This window comes from Mandrillus leucophaeus, unplaced genomic scaffold, assembly GCF_000951045.1.
Source record: "Mandrillus leucophaeus isolate KB7577 unplaced genomic scaffold, Mleu.le_1.0 Scaffold376, whole genome shotgun sequence".
In the NCBI taxonomy this organism is placed as follows: Eukaryota; Metazoa; Chordata; class Mammalia; order Primates; family Cercopithecidae; genus Mandrillus; species Mandrillus leucophaeus.
Window position 1 is genome coordinate 2,125,698 of NW_012103987.1, and position 23,394 is coordinate 2,149,091.

The 23,394-nt window shown below is 36.1% G+C and overlaps 1 protein-coding gene across 2 annotated transcripts in view; it reads left to right on the plus strand.

Annotated features, from left to right (window-relative positions):
• Positions 1 to 505: 505 nt before the first annotated feature.
• The window catches only part of A1CF (APOBEC1 complementation factor), a 77,917-nt gene continuing 55,028 nt past the window's right edge, over positions 506 to 23,394 (plus strand). Inside the window, exon 1 of one of the 2 annotated variants that reach the window (XM_011990284.1) lies at positions 506 to 600. The gene's annotated coding sequence lies outside the window, so the exon portion shown is untranslated. The remainder of the gene's footprint in view (positions 601 to 23,394) is intronic. The other variant, XM_011990282.1, reaches the window with a different exon arrangement.

Sequence of the window (23,394 nt, forward strand, 5' to 3'; positions counted from 1 at the left end):
GTATGCTTTCCCCAACCTGATCTGGCCTAAATCTATCTACTTTGTTATATAAATGCTTTGTGTGTTTTCTGTTTATAAGCCAGCATTTATCAATGTACTTGACCTAAAACTCTATACTTTACTCCATGTAATACAGTGATATAAAAAGTGTAAAACAGAGAAATATTCTCCTAAATTACCTTAGCCATAATATCACTTTGGCATAGTAAAAAACGAAGAAACTAACATAAAGAAAAGCTTAGGTACCAAATTGCAGTGAGTTTTACTTTTTAAATATATCGTATAAGTCAATAAAATATCTTCAAAATAATATTTACCCCAATATTTTTACAACATTTATTTTAATTTTGTAAACAAATAGCAAAGATAGTTTTAGTAGATTATATCTGGGCTGTAGTGACCCAATTATCTGGTCAAAGGGCTGCATGGATGCAAGAGACAGGGTGAGTTAAAGTTTAACTCCCAGGAATTGTAAACCAAACCTAAAGCCACTGAACCTTTGGAGTTTGATATGACGATTAGAGCATAACCCGAGTAACACGTTGAATTCGCCATAATCAAGGAAACCTTTTCCGGGTGGGGATCTCTGAAATTACTCAGGTATGATCCATGTGTTTCGCTTTTTTCTATTTCAACTCTGTGGAACTGTGCATTGTGGTATCAGTGGGAATGCAGTAAAAACAGCTTTTACCTTCTTCTATTATCGAGCCTAATTCAAGGAATTATCTAGCTTGTTTTTAGACAAATGAAACAAGCAGAAAACAAAAGAATAGATTGGAATTATTATATAATCTCAAAATGAGATAGCTGCCAGGATTTAATAAATTTCTGTAGACTTACCACGGAGGGTTCAAGAGTGGAGCCAATGTTGTGAGAAGTTTATTTAGCTCTAATCAGACAGCAGGCAGAGTTGTGGTTGAGTGCCTGTCCGGATTCTAGGACCCTGAGAAACAGAAATGTAATTAACAAAAGAAACAGTTTTAATATCACCGGCAGATTTTCAGTTCTGTGTGTGGGTCGTAATTCCTATCATACTTTAGACTTCGTGTATTCGATTATCTCCTGAGCTACTACCACCATAAAAAAGAAAGTCTTGGTAAACTCTTGTGATTTCCCCTGCCATTATCTTGCTAACCAAAGGAATGTTTAAACTATTCACTTCTGATTCTGGCCCAAAAAATATTACGGAAAATGACTGGTTTTCAGTGTGTTTTATCTCAATCTTGGAATGGCTAATTATTATATTGTTTCCACAATTTGGGCAACTGTGCTGAGGTGGATGTATTTTCACATTATTTTCTGTACTCCAAAAACATTATTCACAACCAGAATATAATGGTATTTAAAGAAAGAAATCAATCTGGACATTTACCAAAAATATCCTGTTTCTACCAGAAGCCCCCTAAACTCTCTGACTTTTTGTCATGATTACCTATGTAAGTTCCAAGAAGAATGGATTCCAAACTAAACGAGTTTATTTACTATAGGAATTTTCAGATATGTATTGTAATTCTCCAAGACGATGAAGAACATAGCATTATTTGCACATTGTGCAGGATTAGTGTTTTGTAGAGCATATTTTGGTAAATTCAGCTCTAGTTATAATTTAGGAGCATCAAAAAATGTGTTGGTCTGCTCTGAAACTTTCTTTATAATGTGTGCTATGGAGCATGCAATGGAAGCATAGGTCTGGAAATGACAGTGATATCACCTATTTGTCAAAGCAGTAAGGTTTTGCCCTGCTAAATACAGAGAAAGAGACAAATGACTTATAAGGTTCATACTTTCTGGAATAACATTGACTCTTGCCCATTTTAGACAACTCTTAACATTTTACTGTTCCATTTTACTATTTATCGATTTTAAGGGAAAAAAGAAGACAGCTGGCAAGGAAAAGAAATATTGTTGTGGGCAAACATTATAAAATGACATAATGGATATTAAAACACTATAAATACTTAGTTCTTATTTTCTACTGCACTAATACCAAGCTGGTTTAATGTCATTTCAAATATCAACATTTCCGACACTATATTCAGTGGATGTTAATGAATGTGGCTCAAAAGAAAAGTGACTCCATTGTCAAGTAAGTTGAGGAAATGATATTAGAAAAGTTATAGCAGGTCTTGTTACCACATGAGTGTTTTAAGTAATAATGATAGCAAGTATCTATGAAGTACTATATTATCAGGTCTACTTCTTTTTTTTGTTTTGTTTTGTTTTTGTTTTTTGTTTTTTGTTTTTGTTTTTGTTTTTTGTTTTTTGTTTTTGTTTTTGTTGTTTTATTATTATACTTTAAGTTCTAGGGTACATGTGCACAACGTGCAGGTTTGTTACATATGTATATACATGTGCCATGTTGGTGTGCTGCACCCATTAACTCGTCATTTACATTAGGTTTATCTCCTAATGCTATCCCTCCCCGCTCCCACCTCCCCACAATAGGACCTGGTGTGTGATGTTCCCCTTCCTGTGTCCAAGTGGGTCTACTTCTAAGTTCTCTCCATGCATTATCTCATGTTATTCTTAGAACAACTCTATGGTGTAGATGCTATTATAACAGTTTATAAATGGGAAAATGGAGGCACAGACAAGTTACCTAACAGGTTCAGCTACTCAGTTAGCAAGTGGCAGAGCCAGGCTCCTTTGTCTGGCGGTCTCATCCAGAGCCCAAGCATGTAACCATTATATCACACCCTCAAGCACTGGGGACTCATGACACATGCAAATATTGTCATTTATCACAATTATCTAAGAGAGTAGGCAATGTTTTGCTTCCTGGGCTTAATTTACAACAGAACATCTTCTTTCAGGAATATCTATCACTATCTCTCAAAATTAGTATTTCTCAGAATACAGGAGAGAAAGAACAAATTGCTTTTATAGCCCATGTCCAGCATTCATAACAATGAGAATCAGTTGAAATCATCACAATTGAAACATCTAAAGGACTTTAGAGTCTAGTCTTCTTCCACCAAATAGGACTACGCCTATCTGAGAAACTTTTAAAATTAATTACAGAAAGAACACTAGGCTTTTTGCCTCGACACAGCTAAGTGGAAACGCCTATTGCAAAACTCCCTAGGTTTGTGACCTTGGGCATATTGTTTGACTCCTCTGAATCTCAGATTCCTCAAATGTGAAATGGGGGTAACATCTGACCCACAGTATTTTGTGAAGGTTAAATTAGATGATAAAGCAAAGGAGAGAAATGTGGCCCTGGGTGCTTAAGAATTCAGCAAAAATCCCACTTCCCTTTTCACCCTCCTATTTGTAATAACCTCCAGAAAAATTTTCTAAAATTGCCCAAGTATACCTATTAGGCCTTGTTTGTCAAAACAATACTAATAAAGTTGAAATCATAAACTGTACATAAAAAAATTTTGATGAATCACAAATAGTAGCACTATTCCATTTATTCAGAGAAAGTCAGTCTGTAATTTTTTTCAGTATTAAAGCACACACACAGAGTATATTTTTATTTTAGAGATTATCGCTGAAGAAAACTCTTAGTTATAAAACCCCGACACCTTTCCACCCAAACCCATGGGACACCCTGACACGGGGCATGCTTATTTCATCATGGAGGCAGTTGATGTTAAAAATCTGTTTCAGTAACTGTCTTTTAAAATATTGTCATCCCTTAGAAAGCTTAGTAGTACTGTGGGTACTATTGCACAATGGTTTTCATTGCCTTATGTGTCTCTAAAATGACTCAATAAGTTCAAACAAGACAGTATTGATCGGCAGAGGATAAACACTATTTTATCTTATTCACAGAAACAGTAACCAGGCTCCTGCAAAGTGCAGCTCTCACAATCCAACTGCCCCCAGGAAAAGCATCTGGAAAAGGAGCAGCACCCTTGCGGTGACATTCCATATTAGAAATCTGTATCCCATCTGCTCCTTGGCCTGATCCTGTAAAATCCAGAGAGTTATTAACAAATGTTTGCTGCCGATTCAACCAGGAAAGCTACTTCATTGTTTTATTTCATCAAATCTACTCCAACTAGGTTATCAGGTTTTTGTTGTTGTTGTTTGTTTGAGATGGAATATCATTCTGTTGCCTAGGCTGGAGTGCAGTGGTGCAATCTCAGCTCATCAGAACCTCCGCCTCCTGGGTTCAAGTGATTCTCCTGCCTCAGCCTCCTGAGTAGCTGGGATTACAGGTGCACACCACCATGCCCAACTAATTTTTGTATTTTTAGTAGAGACGAGGTTTCATTATGTTGGCCAGACTGGTCTCGAACTCCTGACCTCGTGATCTACTTGCCTCGGCCTCCCAAAGTGCTGGGATTACAGGTGTGAGCCACCACGCGCAGCCTAGGTTATCAGTTTTAATAACCACTTAGAATTTTTAATTTAATAAACTAAAATTTTGTATTGAATATTTTTTATTGATGCAATCCAAAAATTAAAACATGTCCTTTTGTAAAAAAATTATTGTCTTGACTAAAACATGCTGGTATCTTGAGAGCTCTAATTTGATTTCTTTTAAACATATGTAAGCTAATTTTCCTATATAGATTTATATGTGGAGTTTTATGCATATATGTATTAATCACATGAAGAACATTTTCCAAGTTTGTTTATTCAATAAGAATTGGTCCCTGGTAATATTAAGAGGGAAATATTAATAAGGATGTAAGATAAATCCCTCTGATTTGCACAGTTAGGTGCAATGCTCTGCTCCAGACATAATATGAGTGAAGAGAATTAGCTCATGACAATTTAGGCAGACAGAATGTCTAAGTGAGCAGATCGGTTTGTAATTCTATAAAATCTCACTTGCAATGATGTAGTGATGCCTTCCCTTCCTCCAGCAATTAAAAAATAATCATTGCTTTAGGATGCCCAATTGATTTAAAAATCACTAGGTTGAAGTAATAGAACTAACTACAACAATACCTTATTTCTATAGGATATTCTAGTTTATAAAGTTTTTCATATAGTACTTATATAGATTTTTAATGGCAAATTTCTTCATAGTTGATGTCAATTCAGTATGCCTAGTTTCTTCAAGGTAACTGTGTCAATGTTCACCATTCCAATTGTACAAATCTGATTAACTGAAAGATGCTCCCACCTAACGTTTATAAGCCCAACTCTGTTTATGTAGCACAATGATGATTAGATAGTGGGCCTTTAACATCTTCACTGGATATTAATGTGCCTATCAATTAAGAGGTTAGATGAGGACAGGCGCAGTGGCTCATGCCTGCAATTCCAGCACTTTGGGAGGCCGAGGTCGGCAGATCACCTGAGGTCAGGAGTTCAAGACCAGCCCGGCTAATATGGTGAAACCCTGTCTCTAGAAAAATACAAAAATTAGCCAGGCATGGTGGTGGGTGCCTATAATCCCAGCTACCCGGGAGGCTAAGGCAGGAGAATTGCTTGAACCCGGTAGGCGGAGGTTGCAGTGAACCTAGATCATGCCATTGCACTCCAGCCTGGGCAACAGAGTGAGACTCAATCTCAAACAAAAAAAAAAAGAAAGAAAGAAAGAAAAAGAGGTAAATGAAAACAGTGAAGAGCGGACATATGGGTTCATGTGGAAGGTGAGAGAAGAACCACTCCCATATAGGACCTAGAAGAAAATAGCCCTAAAAAGATGTAATTATAACTCAGTCCAGATGCTGTAACTAACACAGTGAAAGATATAAAGGAACAGAGGTTTATAAAATCTCCTACCTGCCTGGCAGGGGACTGGCAAAGCATTGTGTACAAATGAAATTTTTTATTTCTATTGATTTTAGTATTCTTCTATCCACCTCTTCTATTGGGATTCTGCTTAGTGCTTATCTTTCCAGCTGGGGCCTTCAGCATGAACTAAATAGTACTTTAAATTATTAGGTGTAATTAAATGCTAATGCCTCTGACTTTTTGCAATGGAAGTCAGAAATCAAAATCTGGTTCCATAGGGGGAAAAGTGTGTTGACACATATAGATGTTCATCTCAGGAATCCTCTTTCTAACTTTCTTTTCTGAAGATCCCTAACAACTCCTTGCCATTGATGTACTTATTACCAACTAATTATAATTGGCACTCTATGATGATGGTAACGATGATGTTAATAAAAGCCCTTACATCCTGTTACATCCTGCCACATGCCAGGCACATAGGTGAACTCATTTAATCCTCCATCTCTCTATGGAATGGGTACTATTGCTATGCCATTTTTCCCATAAAGCAACTACGGCTTAGGGACACAGAGAAACTTGCCCCAGGTCACACCACTAGTAAGTGGTGCAGGAGGGGGTCCAGGCAGTCTGGCACAGGCCACCCTGTGAACAAAGGACAAATGGAACACTGGGAAGCATCGAGGCTTAGAACTAGAAGAAAACTTTTGAGATCTTTTATTTGACAGAGAAAAGCAAGTTGGCTTCCCCAAGTTAGGTTTTTGTTAGAATGAAAACCCAAGGGCAGAACCCAAACCCTCAGTGGGGCTTTTCCATTGTACCACTTCCCACTGTATAGCATGTCTAATTCAAGCCGATTCTCTATGAAAATTCTGAGAGATGAATTACTAGAACCCCTGTGGTTACAGAGGAATACTCCATTCACTCCAAGTCTCACCTTCTTTTCTGTGCCCAGACTCATGGACTGACGTAGCCAGAGACTCAGTTAAAGGAGACCCATTCTGTGACTTGGAGAGACTGACAGGCCCACATCACAGAGGAAATACATGCAGACATAGGCATGGATATGGTTTAGCTTTTCGTCCCCACCCAAATCTCATCTTGAACTGTAATCCTTAGACCTGTAGGAAAGAACCTGGTGGGAAGTGATAGGATTATGGGGGTGGTTCCCCCAGCTGTTTTCATGATAATGAGTGAATTCTCATGAGATCTGGTGGTTTTGTAAGTGTTTGACTTCCCTCCTGCACACGCTACTTCTTTCTCCTGCTGTCATGTAAGAAGGCCCAAGCTTGCTTCCCCTTTGCCTTCCGCCATAATTGTGAGTTTCCTGAGGCCTCCCCAGCCATGCAGAATTGTGAGTCAATTAAACCTCTTTTCTTTATAAATTACCCAGTCTCAGGTATTCTTTATAGTGATGTGAGAACAGGCTAATACAGGCACCATGACCATAGTGACAGGATAAACCATGGAGACATTACTGAAAATACAAAGTAATTGTCGTAAATGACTTGGTTGCCTTACACTCAAATTCTGTTAGTGTCTGAAGAGGACATAGCACCTCCTACCTGGAGGACATACCGTTTTCCCCATGGAAAAAATAATTGGGCTGCCAGGTCTGTATCTGCTAAGGGAGTCCCATATTTAAACTGACCTAATTTAGAACTTTAAATTGAGACTCAGATGCCCCCAAATAGCAGCTCCACCAACCTGAATAGAGTTATTCATTTAGAATAAGAGTTTGTTTCCACGAGTTTTGTTAAAATACAAATTAGTTGGGATGTGGGGTGTGAGCGATAGAGACTAAAATCGCTTAACAGACTAACTAGCCTGGCAAAGCCTTGTGGGAAGCAAGTTTTGATGATGGGGAAGAGAAGATGTCAAGAGCAGATGGTCCAGGGAGGAAGTGTCACCAGTAACTTGGGGGTGATATAAGGGACATGAGTAGCAGGTATTTGTCCGATCTTTAAGGAATAATTAACTTACTAGAGAATTTTGTCAGTAAAGTCATTTGAGTATCACACTTGCAAGATACTAATTCATCCATGTCTAGTTTTCTCATTATTTCACAGATATTAAACAGGTGCATTGACTTGAATTGACATCATGCAGGAAATGCCATTATATGAACCCTTAAGATATTTTAAGAGAAAAACCTATAATGCCTGGAAACTCTTAGTTTTCTCTGACATTTAAAAACAGCTGTAAAGTTAAATCCTTTCTATAATAATTTAGTAAATCAGAATTGCAAAGCATTTCCTAAAGCCCAAGGATCCAAAGCTCTGACCTGTGGTGTTGGCATAGCAGAGTGAGAGACAAATTACATGTTAAAGCAGAAGGCTCTGGACCTGGAATGCTTGGATACAAATTCTGGCTCCACCACTTGCTACCGTTTAACTCTAGGCAAATTACTGAACTCTGTGACTATTTCCTCTTCTGTAAAGTCAGGGTTGTTTTAATAATTAGATCAGAAATTATAAAGTGCTTAGAGTAATACCAAGCAAGTGTGCATAAACTTTAGCCATTTAGCTATAACTCTCATCATATTTCTGTGTTGATTACAAAATGCTTTACTAGAGGAAAATAGATGAGAAAGAGGCCATGAGGTAAAAATGTAGAGTGCTTTTTAGAGTAGAATGAGCTTAGAAATTAACTCTATCCCCATCACTGGCTTGCAGTGGAAATTTGAAACAGTCTCTCCATAATTTTCTTGTAGTGTTTTTTTTTTCTTTCTTTTTTTTTTTTTTTAAGAATCTCAGTCCATCTCCCAGGCTGGAGTGCAGTGGTGCAATCTCGGCTCACTGCAACCTCCACTTCCCCAGTTCAAGCAATTCTCCTGCCTCAGCCTCCTGAGTAGTTGGGACTACAAGTGTGTGCCATCACGCCTGGCTAATTGTTTGTATTTTTAGTAGAGACAGAGTTTCACTGTGTTAGCCAGAATGGTCTCGAACTCCTGACCTCATGATCCTCCTGCCTGAGCCTCCCAAAGTGCTGGGATTACAGGCATGAGCCACTGCACCTGGCCCTCTTTCAGATTTTTTTCTAAGACAGAGACACTCCCTATCACAGACAGGGTCTTCTAAATTAGTACAGAATGATTTGAAGGAACCTGGGTAATTATCAGAGGAAGCAAAAGAGAAATACAGATCCTCACATCAGAAAGCAAATCTCTAAGACTTTATCATTTTCATCGTTATGAAAGAAAAGATCAGTACTCAAAGCCACTTATGATGATGCACGTAAATTAGTATAAAATCAGAACAAATACAATATGGCTTTAAAATAGAAACATAAGGCTATCTTTCCTTACAAGTGTCAGATTGCTTCTGTGCCACTGTAACACAGAGCTTTAGATGGATTTTTTTAAGCTTCAATCAGAGATCAAATATATTCCATTAGTCAGTGATTGACAGACTTGGTGAAAATTGAGTTTTCAACTTAAACTTCTCCAAATTGTCTGAGAAAATCAGATGCAGCAACTAAGTTCAGAAGGTCAGAGTCTCAGGCTAAAAAGAGAGGGAGAAACCTAACACTAGAAGAAGAATGAATAGAGCACACACAGCTCATTAGGTCTCTATAATATACCACGCAAATCATTGGTACAAGGACTATCGAATAATCAACCGCTTTTAAGCTGAAGAATATCATTATATGCCATGATTACTGCTTCACCGATTCATAAGACAACTTAAAAATTAAACATATATACAAAGACATTCTACTTTTCTCATTAGTCCATGCCATTATATAATTTCTAAATTCTGCCAACTCTCTTTCCTAGGAATCTTCTAGAAGTCAGGCATTTTGGGAATAGCTGAGTATCATAACTGAATAAAGACACCACAACAGTCACCTGTAGTAGTCAGATCTTACAGGTACTAGAACAATAACAGCACAAAGACCGAGTTATGTGTATGTATTAGTCAGCATTCTCTAGAAAAAACATAATATATGTATATATAGGCAATAAATTTATAAATGCATAAAACATGTAAAAATATAAATTTATGTAAATAGGCATATAAATATGTAATACTACACATATAAATACAAATAAAGAGATTTATTCTATGGGATTGGCTCATGCAATTATAGAAGCAGAAGTTCCAAGATTTGCAGTAAGCAAGCTGGAGATTCAGGGGAGCCCATGCATAGTTCCAGCCCAAGTCCAAAGGTTTGAAACCCAGAAAAGTCAATGATATAAGTTCCAGTCCAGAAGCCATCAGGTTACAGTTGCAAGAAGAGCCAATATTTCAAGTCTGAAGATCAGGAAAGGCCAATGTCACTGCTCTGTCATGCAGGCCGAGCTCAGCTTTTATGTTTTATTCAGGTCTTCGGTTGATTGGATGAGGCCCACTAACATTGCATCTGCTGTTAAAATTTTTCAAGATCTTTTTGGGGTGAAAAAAACCTATCATTCATCTTTCAATCTTCAGTGTTGACAAGGACAGGACATTTATGAGTATTCCTGTTTCTGAGTTTCTGATAAGCTTGTCCAAGTTGAGCACAGGCTGGAAAATGTATAAGAGTATTGGAGGCAGAGCAGTTACAAAAGGAAAGGGGCATATACAAAGGTCTCTTGTGTGATGTTGTGCTGCAAACACTGATCTTTCAGAGTTTATTCACCCCTGTGTATATATACATATTCATGTCTGCACATGTGTGCTAGTACCCATATACATCTATACACACACACAATCACACATACCTGAGACCTAATGGAATAGACATGAATTTGCCTTAGCCAGGGAAATTATAGAAAGAATAATGGGAAACAAGGACAAAGGCACCTAGATAAAATAAAAAGCAACTGGTGTGCCTAGGAGACCTGATGGACTTGGGCGTGGAATAGCTCCAGACTTGCACTGAAAGAAAATCAGGAAAGTCAAGTTAGGACCAAGTCATGGCAGGCACTGAATGTCAGGTTAAGGGGCTGAACTGTTTCTTTCTAGTTAGTGATGGGTCCAGTGAAGGATTTAGGGCAGGAGAATACTAGAGGGAATATTTTAGGGAGATTGATCTTCCAGTGGTGTGCAGAACAGATATGCCATGCCTACAGGGTAGTAAGCAGTGACGTTTCTTTCACTCTACACTTTAGCCGAGCTCAGGTTAAGTCCGATAATGGAAGATGGGGTGGGAAATAGAGCTAGGAGTGTAGAGGTGGCAACAGGTAAGGATACGTATGTACCGAAAGCAGAAAACAAGTTAAGATCCAGGCTTCATGAGATGCCTATATTGAAAATTGCTCTGGATAAAGAGACTGTTAGGACTTCAGAGTTAGAATTCATAGCAATTCACAGAACTGCTCAGGCTCTTCATTATTCATCTGACTCAACGTTCCTACATCTGCTCCTTTCTCATAAGAGCTTTCCTTGCTCTCTGTCCTTTTTCTACCCCACAGCTTTTGCTTCCTTTCCATACATAGAACCACACAACAAATACTTGTTGTATGCATGCAGTGGTCATATAAATATCTTATTGGCTAGTCCTCATCAAAATTAAGTTGAAACAAATCATTTGAGCCAGAATCTACTAAGAGTCAGATTTTTTAAGGTAGTTCAAGGTTTTTATTTATAAATACTAACAACTAGGAGAACATTTACTCATTCGAAATGATGAAAACCTAGACAAAACAGTTATTAGAGAAAATTTTGAATTATTCTTTTCTCCTGCTATCTAATTTCTACCTTTCTCATGTAGTCTTTTTCTTTTTAATTAGATTTTTTATGTGAGCATATGGCCCATTTATTTGGCAGGTGGAATAAATTCAATTACTCTCAATTGTTTTGTTTGACCTGTAACATGTATAAGTTAGAGCTTTAGTCAGCTGTTCTAGATGCAACTGCATATTGTTATCACCTGAGAAGCTTTATAATCTATCATTTCCTGGGCCCCATTCCAAACCAGCTGAATCAGAATCCTTCCAGGGTGGGGAAGATGATGCCTAAGCACAGGTGATTCTACCATGAGTCCAGGCAGGGAGCCTGGTTTTTGTGCACAGCTTCTGTATGTCATAGCTATCGGCACCTGGCTCTGCTCTAGCTGTTCTTAAGTAATCTTTTAATGCCAATTGGGAGTATGTTTTAATAGTGGTACAATATTTTAAGAATAAGGGTTTAAAGCAAGTTATTGCAAGTAACAGTTAAGGGATTTACTCAAACTGGACACAACCTCTGTTGGAGCAGATTACAGTGAAGTTTTGAGGGCATGGGATAAAAAAGAGGAAGGAGAGATTTAACGGAATGAACATTATTTGCTAAAAGTTAAGAACGCTTGCAGTTAAATCTCGTGCTATTTTGACAAGATGTGCACAGGTGCATAGGTGAATGCTTCCTCTTCTGATATTTCCTTGTGTAATTTATAGTTCAAACTAAATCCTAGGGATTTAAAATGCTTCTCATTGATATTTAAAGGGCATTTTAAACCAGTGGGAAAATGTCTTTCGAAACAGATAAAATGTACCTTTATAAAATCCACTTAATGAGAATATGCTAAAAAGCAAGATGTGTTTCTATTGGATCATAAATTATATAATTTTAAACGAGTTTTTAAATGAAAGTAAATTGTTCCAACTATTTGAAATTACTTTTTCCTCAAACAAAACAAAAAAAATTTCTAGATGTCAGGATTGTTTTACAAAAATGATGATCTGATGATCTGTTGGCCAGATTAATATGCTTAACTTTCCTAAGAGTTAAGGTAACATTATTCCTTTAATGAGCTTGTATATGATTTCTGATTTGATGTAGTTTTTTAAAAATTGGGAAAACATGCTTTCTCTACCCCTTGCATGTTTTAATGCCCTGATTTAATACCGGGGTGTGTGTGTATGTGCATATACACAGATATACACATATATACACAAACACATATTAAAATTATAATAATCATTTGTTCATTATATATTTGCTTATTCTTTTTCTCTGATAAACTCTAAGACAGTGGTTCCTATGGTATTTTTTTTCTCTGACATAGTTTTTCTTTTCTCTATAGATATTTTCACTACAGTGCAATTTTTCCAGTATCTTAGGTTTTGCTATCTTAAGTTACTCTACTTAGGACTTAGAATGATTCCAAATAGGGTGGTATATAGATTTTAAACCTCAACAAACAGTAATCAAACATCAGCTAGCCCTATACGTCCTTGCAAAAATAACAATTTATTTAGAAATTGTATCAGCATTACTCCTTTACAACATTTAATATCTTGCCTTGAAAGTTCATTATACGTGTCAGATGGATTCAGAAACTTCTTTAGCCATAGATATCACCAAAAGAGCAGGAAAGAGAACAAAAAAATTAAAGAATAAAACAGAAAAAGAGATAGAAGAAGGAAAAATGAATTACATGGACATTCGAGAATGGAGAGAGGGAAGACCCTACTCATTCCCTGTGTGTAGCTGTATGTAACACAACTACACAAAGTAGTTGTGTTGGGTGTCTTGAGAAGCACTTGGGGCTTTGATTACCTCAACTACAACCTCATGAGATATTTGGTCTATAGATAATTTCTTCCTCTCTTGCTATCTACAATCCTGAAGAACTAAAAATCAGTGGAAAGAAGAATCAACATCTTAAATAATTTAAATGGCTGGGCACAGTGGCTTACACCTGTAATCCCAGCATTTTGGGAGGCTAAGGCGGGTGGATCACTAGAGGTCAGGAGTTCAAGACCAGCCTGGTCAACACGGCAAAACCCCGTCTCTACTAAAAATACAAAAATTAGCCAAGCATAGTGGCATGCATCTGTAATCCCAGCTACCCAGGAGGCTGAGGCAGGAGAATTTCTTGAACCCAGGAGGAGGAGTTTGCAGTGAGCTGAGATCACCCCACCACACTCCAGCCTGGGTGATAGAGCGAGATTCTGTCTTTAAAAAAAGCAAAAGAATTTAAATATAAGAATAAAAGTAAGCACAAAAGCTGAGCCAGATCTTGCCAAATGATACATCACTTGGTAAACCATGAAGGTGCCACACTTGCCAAGGAGTAATATTTCAATGAGATGTGACTCAGTGCATAGCAGACAGCTGAGTCCATTTGGACCATATCCACAGGGGGTCAATCCTTGATGTGTCCGAGTGAAGCGTCAGACAATCTACCCACAACACTCCTCAAAGGAGCTATTACCATAGCTCACTTTCATTCCGGCAAAGAGGCTAAGTTACCATAGTGCTTCAGATGCTCCAGACCATGTGCCCCTATGGAAGAGAATGTGGACCACAGCATCACCCTCATCAGCTCATTACGGTGTCCTGTTTTCTTCACAGCAACACTTTAAGGAAGGCAGGGTAGCTATAATCTCCACATCTCCTGTCTAACTTTTTTTAACATGAGGAAACTGGAAAGAAGTAAAATTAGTAATTAGGAACACAATCTTAGCCTCCAGGCTACTTAAATTCAGATCATCTGTCTGCCACTCATTACCAGTGTAAACTTAAGCACTTTAAGCTCTCTATTCCTTGATTTATTACCCGTATCATAGGAATAATAATAGCTACACCACTGAGCTTTTATGAGGATTAAATGAATTATGTTTAAAATTTTCAGAACATAGCATTTGTGTTCAGTAAATGTTAGCTATGTTTATTATTCTTACTTAAAATATTTTTAAATGTTGCCACATAATAGGCAAAAAAATGTTATCTTGGTTTTTTGTTTTAATTTGCCTTTTCCTGATCACTAAAGATTACCATTTTTAAATCATAAGTTTATAAGCTATTCTGATTTCTTTTCTTTAAATTGACTGTTCATTTCCTTTGCTCATTTGTCCACTGATTTGTGTCTATTATTTATTTAAAAGTAATCTGTATATTACAGATAATATTTCTCTATCTACTATATAAATAACAATTATTCTCTTCCAGTCTGTGGGCTTTTTAAATTTCATTTATTTTGCCATTACAGAAGTTTGTAATATTTTTGTAATCAAATCTGCTAGTCTTTTCATTTATGGTTCTTAATATGCTTGGTTCAGAAGACCTTCTGTACCCTGAGATTATAAAAACACGCCTACATTTTCTTCTGGAGGTTACACAATGTTTTTAAAGGTTATTTCTTTATTCTATTTAGAATGCTGGCATGTAATGAGGTGATATGCCCGCTTTATTTTTTTTCTCAAATTGTTTATGATCCCCCTATGAATTTGAAATAGCACCTATTGGTGAATTCCAGTACAAACAAAACTATGGGTCCAGAGTTTTTATTTTACTCCATTCATCTGGTTCTCTATTTCTATGCTTGTTGTAATCTTAACTGTTAATTAGGGTGGTTCCAAATCATTATAAACTGTCAATATATGTTGTGGCATTTATTGTACATTGTTCCTGCCAGGTGAATTTTGAAATCAATTTGTCAAATTTCAGAATAATTTCATTGGACTTTAAATTAGAATTGCATTAAAGTAATAATTTGGGAAAAACTGATCTTTTTACATCAATAAGGCTTCCATTTATTAAGGCCTTTAGATCTTTCAGTCAAATTTTATAATTTTTATATAGGGTTTAAACATTTCTTATTAAGTTTATTCATATTTTATGTTTTTATTCTATTGTTTAGACCTTATTATACTTCACTTGCTATTTCTGTTCAATACAGAACATTTATTTTATAAGTTTCTTTGTAGTAGTCTTTCATTAGTTTCAATTGTATTATATAGTTGATTTACTTGTTTTTAATGAGAATAAATGATTGTGGTGTTTCATTACTAAGTCTAATGTTTGTTTCATGTTTCTGAGAGACGCTTTTTATCAATTTAAGGATGTTTTGTTCTATTGCTAACTTATGAAGATGTTTTCTTAAACCAATAGTGGGTATTAACTTTCATTAAGTGCCACTTGTAGATTTACTGTGATGATCGCGTGTTTTCTCTTTATCAATGAAATGAATTAAACTTCCAGAATCCCTAATGTTCAATAAACTTTATATTTTTGTACTGCTCTCATCTTGCTCATTGTATATTATTATTTTGTATGCTTTTTCATATATAGTTCATATCTATACTCCTATATTTGTCTAGTGTTCTACTTTGTAGTAAATTTTTCTCTATCATATATGATGAGTTTGTAGATAATTTCAGAAGTTTTCTATTAGTTTCTACTCTCCAAAAGGCTTTATATAGCAAAGGAATAATTTGCTTCTAAAGTGATTTATAAAACTTGCCTAATAAAACAATCTGGACCTGGTGTTATTTGGGAGGAGAACATTGAATGTTTTCAATGTAGATTATGATTACTAGTTTATTCAAATTTTTAACTTATCCTTGAGATAATTTTAAAAATTCACACTTTTCTAAGGTTTTGTCCACTGTATGTATATTTTTCAAATTATTGGTAAAAGTATTCTCTTTTGTAAAAGTCTATGACTCTTTGGTTATATCCAATTTTTCTCTTGTTTTGAAAATTTATTTACTCCTTTTTACCTTGTCAGGATTGCTAGCTGGATGCTAATTTACTACTACAATCAGCTGTTACATACATTTATCAAGTATACAGATTTGTTTTATTAATTCTACTTTTATCTTTGATTCCTTCTAATTTCTTTTTGTCCATTTCACTCTTATCCTAGCTTCTTTAGTTGAATGCTTATTTTCAGCGTTTATTGTCTTGTAATTAATAATAAACAGACTATAGTTTACAAAAGTCTACTGTACATTTCAAAATAGCTAGAGAGAATGATGTGAATGTTTTCAGCATAAAGAAGAGACAAATGTTTAAAGTGATAGATATCCCAATTATACTGTTTTAAGCTTTACAAACGATATAAAAGGATTAAATTATCACATGTACCCTCAAAATATGTACACCTATTATGTATTAATTTAAAAAAAAAGCAAGAATAGAAACTTGACCACATCTTAATGAAAAGCATGACATTTTCATTAACATTCATTTATTAACATAATTTTAACTTTTATATTTTGTATTATGAGCAAGAGCTATATATCATAGAAAGCTAAAAATAGTCAAATAAGCAAGAATGAAGAAAACAAAAATAATTTGTTAATTCACTCACCCAGAGATAACCAATTAGCCTTGTGTAATCAAAGTATTTTTGAATATAAAAATAAATACAAATGAAATCAGACCATACATTCGGTTTTGTAACCTGCCTTTTCCACTTTACTATATTTCACAAATATCTCTCTAAATTATTATATATTCTTCTAGAACATTGATTTGATTAGCTATACTTTATCACTGCTTATCCAAATATTTCTTTATCATTAGATATTTCAGTTGTGCCTACCTTTCATAACAATACTAATATGTTCTATGAGAGGTGACAAGCATGAACAGTCTTAGGACCTTAACGACTTTTCTACTATGCAGCAAAAACAAAGATAAATGAAATAACTGGATCCATTATTAAGGCAACATAAAAGAGCTCAAGATAATGCATTTGAAATTGAATTTTTCTCTGCATTGGAGAAACAGGAGGAGAATAACCAAAGAGAAAATCACAGATCATGGCTAAGATGAGTTAAACAAAGCAGCAAATGAAGAATAAGAATGGAATATTTCTATAGCACCTTCTACATGCCAGGTACTATGTTAGGCACTCTCACATTCATTACTTTATTTATTTCATGCTTAAAAAAACCTTCAAGTTAGGTATCAGTATTCTTATCCTTTTTTAGACTAGAAAACCAGACCTCAGAAAAGTTAAAATCATGGCGGCAGAACTAATTTTTTTTTACTTTTTTTTAAGTTCAGGGGTACAAGTGCAGATTTATTACATAGGTAAACTTGTGTCATGGGGGTTTGTTGTGCAGATTATTTCATCACCCAGGTGTTAAGCCCAGTACCCATTAGTTATTTTTCCTGTTCCTCTCCTTTCTCCCACCCTCCATCCTCCAAAAGGCACCAGTGTGTGTCGTCCCCCTCTATGTGTCCATGTGTTCCCATCACTTAGCTCCCACTTATAAGTGAGAACATATGGTATTTGGTTTTCTGTTACCCTCCTCTGCAGCAGGTTCCACAAGTTTAAAGATGCTTACATTTACATTTCAGTTCTGTGACTGTGTAAGTTTGCTACAGATAATGCAGGAACAGAACTGAAATTTCAGTGTAAGCTTGTCCTTCTTTAAAAATGTGGAAACCTACTACAGAAGAAAATTTTTGTCAATACTTATAAGTAAAATTAACATGTCCACTATGAACAACTTTTACATTTCTTTTCTTTCTTTAATTTAAGCCTTGTCTTGGCCCAAATTGACAAGTTCCAAATTAATATATGATTTATTACTAATGCCTTAATAACATAGAGGAGGTTCTGGTTAATATTTTTTTCTAGTATTGTTTTAAAAAACTAAGATGTTGCATATTGGGACTTTGTGTGATGTCTTCATGGCTACATTTTGAAATCTTATGTATACGTATTCTCTATTAATTTTGCTACAGCTCATGATGCATGACCAAAATGCATGCTACCACATGAATTAATTTCCAAAATAGACTTAAGATCAATTGTAAATATTTTTCCAATGTGGATATTAGAGCTTTATAGCAAGCAATGCAAAGTAATATTTACTTAGCATCATCAGGCAAATTAGACTTCAGTCATAAATCCTTCACCAACCATTTCAGTACTATCTAGAATTTCTTTCATGTAAAATTCCCAGGAGATACTCAAGGGCTGAAATTCATGCTAAAACCACTTGTACAACTCGCATGTTACAGAAAAGTTATGTCAAGGCACAATTAAACGTTGAGGAAAGACTGGATTCAGTTTGGAGAGGTCCCAGTGGCAAGTGAAGCCATCATGGATTTGAAATGCACATGGAGCACACCACTGTACAGACCCCAGTGGCCTCTCACTCAATTACAAAAGAACACTTCTCTGCTTACCAAGTCAGAAATAGTCTTTGTCCCCATTCAGTTTTCTTATCCAATTTCTTCTGAAAAATCAAATCAAAATGGTAAACATACTATTAAGAGAATGCCTCTATTTCCTAACTCTAAATTGTTTACCACGGTGCAGATATTAAATTAATATTTGCTGACCATTTTGTTAAAGTCGAGGATAATTACTTTAATTTTTAACCAAGAAACCTTCTAACTTTAATTCTGTGTTTATCTTTTGTCTCCTTTCTGTTCTTCTCTGCCTGTCATTCACACTGACCATTTCTTTTGTTTGTATAAACTTTTGGGGTACAAGTGTAATTTTGTTATATGCCTAGATTGCAGAGTGGTTAAGACTTTTAGGGTATCCATCATCCAAATAATCTACATTGTAACCATGAAGGAATCCCTCATCATCCACCACCTTCTCACCTCATTACCTTTCCAGATCTCCATTGTCTATCATTTCACTCTCTACCTCCATGTGTACACATTATGTAACTCCCATTTATGAATGAGAACAGATTTGTTTTTCTGTGCCTGACTTGTTTCACTTAAGAAAATAGCCTCCAGTTCCACCTAGGTTGCTGCAAAAGATAAAATAAAATGAAATAATTTCGTGATTTTTTTATGGCTGAATAAAATTCTACTATATATTATATATATAATACATTAATACATAATATATATACTATATATATATATAATTTTCTTTATCCAATTGTTGATGGATACTTATGTTGATTCCATATCTTTGCCATTATGAATATTGCTGCTATAAACATATGAGTGCAGGTATGTTTCTGATATATTGATTTCTTTTCCTTTGAATAGATACCCAGTAGTGCCCAACTACCATTTCTAGTTCTGTTTTTGCCAAGCTATGCTTTCGTGACTCTTTAAATGTGTTTTTCTGGTATGTACTCCTCTTACCTTTGTCTTGTATCTTTCCCAATTTACCATTTGAAAGACTTTTAAGAAAAAAAAAAACAGGCCAGGCATGTTGGATCACGCCTGTAATCCCAGCACTCTAGGAGGCCGAGATGGGAAGACTGCTTGAGCCCAGGAGTTCGAGACCAACCTGGGCAACATAGATAGCCCCATCTGTATTTTCTTTTAAAAAAATTTATACATATATAATAAAATACTCATTTTCCTTCTTTCTCTGTTTCCCTAGCTGCCAACTTAATGGTACACTAGGGCAGTAAGACCTTCTACCATTCTCATAACTTCAGGCAAATCTAGATAACAAATCTCACTCAAAATCCTCGCTTAGTTTTCTTTCCATGACTTGGTTCCTCATGTGGGATCAGTTTTTTAGGTACAAGATAAAAGTGTTTCCTCTTTCTAGCTCAGGGTTATAATCAAAGAGCAGGACATACTATCCAGCTAACAGGTTTAGATTTAGAAAAGTCAGAATGTACTACCCTGCCTGTGTCTCTCTTCCAACTTCCTTCTCATCTGTTTCCCTGCCAACTTCCCTGAAACTGGACCCACTGGCACCTGAGGCCAACAGGGTCAGGAACTGCAGCTCCAACTTTGCCCAATTTCCATTGAGTAGTTGCAGCCAAGTGACAAGGTGAGCTATTCATTCCAACCCCTCTCTGCCTTTCAGGAAGGCAGAAGTCTTGAACCCCCAATAATTTCTGGATCTTTGTTTTCTTGGTCAAATAGTCACTGGTGTTGCAAATATAAAACCAGAAAGAGATAGAAAAGTGTACAAATATCAATTTTATATTTTAATCACTCTGCACTCTGAATTTTTTTACTTTTCTTGTCTCTCTCACAAGTATGATGACATATTCATAAATGCGGAGAAACCACAAAGATCAATTTCTTATATAAAACAAATCCATTCCAGGATAGAACTTTCAGGAAGTAACTGGAAAAAGAGAAATAATAAGTATCAGGACTTTCAATTCAGATTAATTTTACTTCTGATTGACTGTAAGTCACTGTAATTTATAAAATTGCTGATCCAAAGTTTTGCATTTCTTCTATAACTGTCTATTAAGCACTTAGCATAATGTCAAGCTGAGCCTTCTGGGCAAACAAAGATGAAGTACAAGATAGTCCCTGTGCTCAGAAAGCTCACAGTTTAGTGAGAAAGTTAGACATGGAATCCGATAAATACAGTCATGTGTGAAACAATAAAAGGACATACAGGTTTTCTTTGAGAGCACTGAGGAGCTGACACTTAAAGGTTACCTACAGAGGTTGTCAAAGAAAGCAAGCATCACAGAGCAAAGAAGATGTTAATCAAGTCTAGAAGAATCAGTAAGGCCAATGTGGCGAAGTTAGGAGGCATGGGAAGGAAAAGGCATTCCAAGCAGGGAAACTGGAGGTGTAAGAAAGTATGGGATGGCCCAGTGGCAGGGCATGTGAATGACACCGAAAGGGGAGTCTAGGATCTAGTCCTGAAGGGACAACGTGTCATGCTAAGAACCTGGGACTTTATCCTTCTCACAGTTGGTTTTGAAATTCTGCCTCTTAGATTTAGAGATTGATAATTATAATAATTAAAATTATATAATAGCTACTTTTTATTGGATATTTATTAAATGCCAGAAACCATTTTAAGTATTTTAAATGTATATTCATTATTTAGCTCCCAATATTAATATTGACTCCTCAAAGAACATTATGACGGATGTATTATTATCCTAATTGTATTAATTTAGTATTAGTAGTAGTATTTTGAGACAGGATCTCATTCTGTCACCCAGGCTGAAGTGCAGTGCAGCTCATTGTAGGCTCAATCTCCCAGGCTCAAGTGATTCACAGCCCAGGTAGCATGACTACAGGTGCATGCCACTACACCTGGCTAATTTTTTGTATTTTTTGTAGAGGTGAGCTTTTGCCAGGTTACCCAGGCTGGTCTGGAACTCCTGGACCTCCCAAAATGCTGGGATTACAGGCATGAGCCACCACATCCGGTCCCCTCCTAATTTTCTGTGTAAAGAAACAGGCTCAGACAGCTTCCTCTAGGACGAAAGTGGAAGAAGAAAAGATGGGACCCGCCGGGAGGATTGGCCAGGCGCGGTGGCTCACGCCTATAATCCCAGCACTTTCGGAGGCTGAGGCGGGCAGATCACCTGAGGGCAGGAGTTCGAGACCAGCCTGACCAACATGGAGAAACCCCATCTCTACTAAAAATACAACATTAGCCAGGCGTGGTGGCGCATGCCTGTAATCCCAGCTACTCAGGAGGCTGGGGCAGGAGAATTGCTGGAACCCGGGAGGCGGAGGTTGCGGTGAGCCAAAATCATGCCATTGCACTTCAGTCTGGGCAACAAGAGCAAAAGTCCATCTCCAAAAAAAAAAAAAAAAGAAAGAAAGAAAGAAAAGAGGTGACCATTTTTACATAGCAGGTTTGGTGGTGAGGATACATTTGAACCAAGTGTTCCATTGCTAATAAAAACATACTGTCTGAGAGGACAAGGAGACACTGATCACCAGTTAATGGAAGCTGTAAGAACTAGAGGAAGCCCTGGCTTTCAATACTTTGTATCCTTTCCTTATCCCATTGTTAGAAGGGATATAAAGAAGAAGGGAAAGGGGAGGAAATCATACAAGCAGGAGTTGACATTTCATCAGGCCCTTTCTGGAGTTCTTTTGCTGTTCCTCTACTCTGCTTCTCTCCTCCAACATGAGCTGTTAGCAAACCTAGGGCAATTCTTCACAGGTGTTTTCTAATTTCATCTTCACAACAATATGATGCACAGCCTGCTCATCACTCCGGTTCACAAATGAGGAAATTGATGCTTAGAGACAGTATGTGAATATATGATTCTTTCCTGTAATATTGACTGTAGCCTTCCCCTCCATCCAATCTCCATCTTTTTTGACCCTTTCTGCTCTCAGCCATCCTCAACTAGATAACAGTGCTGTGCCACAAACCTGTGGATTTTCTCCACAAAAATTATATAAGTACACTATATTTTACTTAGTCTGTATTGATATATATTAGTTGTACATATTTTGAGGGTACATGTGATATTATGATACCTCTATACAATGTATAATGATCAAATCAAGGTAATTAGAATATCACATCAAACATTTATTTTCTCTTTATGTTTGCGACATTATGAATCTTCTCTTCTAGTTATTTTAAAATATATAATGAATTATTGTTAACTATAATTTCCCTACTATACTATCAAATACTAGAACTTCTGTCTTGCTGTACCTTGTACCCCTTAACCAACTTCTATTCATCTCCTTCTCCCCATTACCTTTCTCGGCCTCTGGTAACCACCTTTATACTTTTAACCTCCATGAGATCCACTTTTTGTATTCTAGTTATTGATCTTATTTATTATCTCTCTCACCCCCTATAAAACTCCATGATATTTTGGGGGATGAGAGGTTTGGTTTTTTTCTCATTTCCATCCCTATGTCTTGAAAATTCTTAGAAGACAGTAGATATTCAATACATAATTTCAGAATTAATAGGTGATAAATACTCATGAATACTTTTCTCTGTCTTTCCAAAGTCTTAATGCCTGCCCTGTTTGTTTTAAATTCTATTGCTTCAATAAGATAGTTTGAGAACTATCCTTTCATAATTCTGATCTGAAGAACTTACAAGGTGCTAAATTAGAAGATGTATTGCAAAGCCTTTATTTCAAATTGGCCAATATGTTTAATAAAAGTTTGACTTGCTTAAAAGAAATATTTATCTGGGATTCAAGTTCACTCCTTAGAATAGGTCAACACTTTGAGAGGGAGTTGTTTTTGCAAAGTAAAAATTAAAGGTTAAGTGTTTCTTGTGGCAAATTTTGAATTTTATTTCCATGCCCTGATTCCCAATTACGTGACACTATAGTTGAGATATTATACCGATTTTCTCAATAACTTCAGAATGAATTTATATGTGATCAAAAGACTTTTCTGATTTCAAGATACCTTTAAT